Below are 4830 nucleotides of genomic sequence, written 5' to 3' on the forward strand. Positions count from 1 at the left end.
GTTGAATCTTTCAAAAAGTCCATTGCACTGTGGATGGTAGGGAGTAGTGAATTTATAATTTACACCACCCCCTTTCCACATTGCAGTCAAATATCCTGACATGAAGTTTGCACCTCTGTCAGATACTACCTCCTTCGGAAAGCCCACTCTTGAGAAAACTCCCAGGAGGGCTCTTGCCAAAACAGGAGCTGTTGTGGTCCTTAGGGGTATAGCTTCTGGATACCTGGTGGCATGATCCACTACCACCGGTATAAATCTGTTCCCAGATGCTGTTTGGGGCTCCATTGGTCCAACAATGTCTATCTCAACTCTTTCAAAGGGTACCCCCACCACAGGTAGTGGTATCAGGGGGGCCTTTGTGGTGCCACCTGCTTTGCCACTGGCATGGCAGGTTACACAGGAGCGACAAAACTCCTTAGTATCTTCTGACATATGGGGCCAGTGAAAGTGAGGGACAAGCCTGTCCCAAGTATGGTTCTGGCCCAAGTGTCCTGCTAGGGGAATATTATGGGCTAAGGTAAGAAGGAAACCCCTAAAGGCCTGAGGCATGACCAACCTCCTGGAAGCACCAGGCTTGGGGTATCTAGCCTCAGAATAAAGGAGTCCTTCATCCCAGTAAACTTTGTGGGTACCTGTAACATTCCCTGCAGCCTCAGAAGCAGCTTGCTGTCTGAGGGGTTCAAGAGAGGAACAGTCTAACTGTGCCTGCCTCAAGTCTGCCCTTGAAGGTCCCCCTGTCCCAAGAAACTCAACCTGGTCAGGTTCAAGCTCTTCTAGGACAATTCCCTCAGAGGTCTCAAAATCAGCTTCCTGTGAAGGCTGATCTTCACTTGCAGGCAGGGGGAAAGGCAATGCATGTACCCTACTGCTCTTTTTCTTGGGAGGCACTTAGTCCATAGACCTGGTCACAGCAAGGACATGTGATGATAAACCTAACATCTCAGTATGAGTCCTATACTCCACTTCTGACCATTGTGAGGATTCAAGGTCATTGCCCAACAGACATACAACGGGGAGATCTGCACTTACCACAACTCTTTTGAGGCCAGTTACCCCTCCCCAGGAGAAATTAACAACTGCCACACTATGTGTAGTAGTGACATTGCTAGCATTGGTCACCAGGTAATTGTCACCAAGTATGATCTGTCCAGGGTCCACAAAGCTAGGTATCACCATTGTGACACTGGCACATGTGTCCTGAGAGAGGGATACTGGAGGCCCTTTCGAGCCCCCTTAAGGGTGTGGCCACGCTCCACTGAGATCTGAAGAACCGTCTCAATCAGGCACTGGTAAAGGAGGAACAAATAAGGTGAAATGACGACTTTTCAAGTTGGAGTGGCACGTTTATTTTCACACACACAAGTATATCAATAAGACATATTGCTAAAGAACACTCTTTAGGAAAACATGGCTTCACTCTGCTAGAAAATATGCAAGATAGCAATTGTTTCTAAAATGCTTCAAAATGAACTGAAGTGACTATCTACTAAATATGACTTCCAGTGTAACATAGAGGCTTTAAGAAGGCATTAAATCTTGTTTAAGAAAATACTTTGTCTACACACAACTCTCCTGAAGAGAAACATCATTGGAGGTTTAAGTATTCTAGCAAGAATAAAATATCAAAGGATAAAATTAAAAAGGCACAATTGGATCTTTAGCAGGATTATACAGAGTACATTTCTACCTGGCCTAGTGCCCTAAAACACCTACCTAGGGAGAACACCCCTAGAGGATCTAACGCTAAAAAGATACCTTAAAATGCAAGGAAGTGGGTATGGATGAGAATGCACTTGGTAAGTTGAGATAATTAAGAGAGTTAAAGATGCTATCTTATTCAGGAAGGCTTCACCTGGTAGAGTAGGTTTTGTCAGTCCCAAATCTGATAGTCGGTCGACTAGAGAACCACCCAAAAAGTCAGCTTGGAGAGTTCTGCCTTCTAATTGTGATGGTGAATCTTTTATACCTGAAATTGCAGAACTGACACTGTCCTGACGTACTTTCTGACGCAGGTGGCTTGACCGCATTGTCCTAGGACAGTGGGGTCGGTCAAGTGTCCTAACGGTTGGTTGGCCATGCTTGACCGCACAACATAAACAAAGAACTTCTTGTCCTGTACATATTTCTAAAAATGTATGTGAGACCGGAACTTACGCCAGGTGCTAGTATTGCAAGAAGTTGCGGCTTATTTCGGCAAGCTAAGTTTTAAAACAAGATTTCAATGGAAAGTCCAAGATGTGTTAACCTGCACCAGCTGGGTCTTGTGTACGTGTGTGTGGGCGTAGGTCTTGATGCTGTGGAAAATGACTGTACTTCACGTCAGGCCAATTTACCACGTTGTTTTTCAGTGCAAAAGAAATGCATGTTTAACATTTTTGTGGGCCTAGTTCATTTTGTTAACCTAAGGCATGTATTTTTCGCCTTTGCCTTGGGTCTATGACCCCAGGATTCAGGGAATTTGTGGGATTTAATTTGCTGATCATGCATAGCAAAATTGAGGGTTTTTAAGCATAATTTCAGGTTCTCTCTGGTAGGGCCATATGTGGCATTTTCACTATCAAGGCAGATAGGAAGTGCTCTTTTTGGTGATCAGATGGTAGAGCGTGATTTTAACCCTTCATCAGTCCCTGTAGGCCTGAGACACTTTCTCATTTATCAAAGGTGTCTGTCTGTACTTGCCCAGAGTACTGGGACTCACAGTAGAGGACATAGCCATGTCCACATCACAGACAAGAACAGCCCGAGTTGGTATTCTGAATAGGCCAGAATCCATCTCAGTTTCCAGGGTTTACCCTACTATAGCCTTGCGACATTTTCACTATCAAGGCAGATAGGAAGTGCTCTTTTTAGTGATCAGATGGTAGAGCGTGATTTTAACCCTTCATCATCTCCCCGCTCTTGTTCATTTATGAACACACTCTTAACGGAGTATCTCGGTGACCCTTCAGCCAGTGGGGGTATCCAGGGCATGTCGTTAACATAACACTTAAAGCTGCATTGGGGTCTTTCCTTGTTGATGGCTTTTTCTCCATCTGGTTTAAGGAGTATTTTGGCATATTCTGCATCTCGTTCATTAAGCAGGCGTTCATATTGGGCTGCTGTGGGGTTTTTGGTCTTGGTGTCCCTACCTGGTGGAAGTGGAGGAGCTGTGGGTATACCATAGCGAGTGCCTGGTGCTGCTACCTCGTTCATTTCTAATTGTACTCCAGTCCCATCCTCAGGAACCCGATCCATGTCTCCATATTTCGCTATCTGGTAGATCCCTGTGCTAGCATAATTCATCCCTACTGCCTTGGTACTTAATCTTTTAATACAGTGACTCCCTATCTGAAAGGCGCAACACAGAATTATCAGAATGCCAACAATGGGTATCATTAATTTCAAGATTGCTGTGAGCCATGAAGGCATCCAGTCAAGATTGAACCAGTCTGTTGGAATAATGTACGCAGGGACACCTCCTTCGTCGGTCATTTCTTTTCCCAAGTTAGTCAACTCCTCAATGGCCCTTGATATTGATCTGTTATCTTCATCGTTTCCTGGTATGAAAGTACAGCAGGATTTTCCTATTTGATGACACAAACCACCATCTTTGGCTGTCAGCATGTCGAGGAAGTAGCGATGTTCCAGAACCATTAGTCTTAATGGGCGCAGTTCTTCCCTTATTGCATTTAGGCCATCTCTGGTGCTGTTGATGGCTTTCATGACCTCATAGCGTGTTACTTCCAGCCAACGGGCATTGGCCTGAGTTTGGAATATTGGGAATGCCCCTCCGAAGAAAAGCTGGGCCTCGTTGAAGAGGCGGAATTCTTCTGGGACTTTACCACGGGCCTCTGCTGCAAAATACTCCGCTGTTCGCCGGTGTCGGTGGAGGAATGTCACGTCACCTGTCATTGGATGTGACAGTATGTGGGAAGCATTCGATGCCGGCACAACCAGATGTACTTCATGTAGAGTTACCAAAGAACACAGTCCGAGCCACTGAGGAGGTAGTTGGAGATAGAGGTGTTCTCCCCAAGCCCAATAGTAGTCCATCAGGGTGGAGGTGCCGTACTGTATATTGAAGTTAAAAACAGTGGAATTACAGTCTGTGTTACGCCCAACAGAGACAGAGCCATTACCTATGAAACAAAGAGAAGGGTTTTCTAGTTTAAATGCTTTTTTATGTTTGTACATACTTTCCCCACCCCAGGTGTATCTGCTTCCTGCCTCATTCCAAGTTTGTTCACAGTTATCCTCAACATCCCAGTCAATGTTTTCTTCCCATTGTGTTTCACCTGCCCAAGGGGGACCTAGAGAGGCAGCTTTGCAATACACGTAGTCAGGTTCATGCCACTCATTGTTGTAGTAGGCTTGTGCCCGCAGCTGTAGGAGTGTTCTATTTTGGCATGGACACTCACTGGGAGAATTATAGAACCTCCATTTGCTATGGTCACATGCTGCTAGGGGTGTGGATATCACAACATATCCCCTGTTCCTTATTCTCGGTGCCAGGTAATCCATATTGGATGCACCCCTCCGGTACATCCCCTTTATCATCTCCTCTATTTCTGCCCTGTCAGAAGTGACCCTGTATATGACGTTGTTGTAATCCCATTCTGTTGTATTTACATATCCAATCCACATTTCAACCCCACTTACTTGGACCTGTCCCTCCATTCGGCAAAGATACAGGTGTAATAGGCACATGACAATATGTGGAGGGACTTCTTTGGGAAAAGTTAGTCTGTCCGCTCCCACTGCATGAGGGATGTAGGAACAGACATAGCAGGACTCATTTGTAATTGTTTTCCCTACTGCTGTCATGTCCCTGTACCATGAGTTGTCTCCTAG

General features: G+C 45.4%; 1 pseudogene; it reads right to left on the reverse strand.

Annotated features, from left to right (window-relative positions):
- Positions 1-2853: 2853 nt before the first annotated feature.
- On the reverse strand, positions 2854-4337 carry LOC147727668 (syncytin-B-like; annotated as a pseudogene).
- Between the last annotated feature and the right edge of the window lie 493 nt (positions 4338-4830).

This window comes from Lissotriton vulgaris, chromosome 3_1 (assembly GCF_964263255.1).
Source record: "Lissotriton vulgaris chromosome 3_1, aLisVul1.2, whole genome shotgun sequence".
NCBI classification, from domain to species: domain Eukaryota; kingdom Metazoa; phylum Chordata; class Amphibia; order Caudata; family Salamandridae; genus Lissotriton; species Lissotriton vulgaris.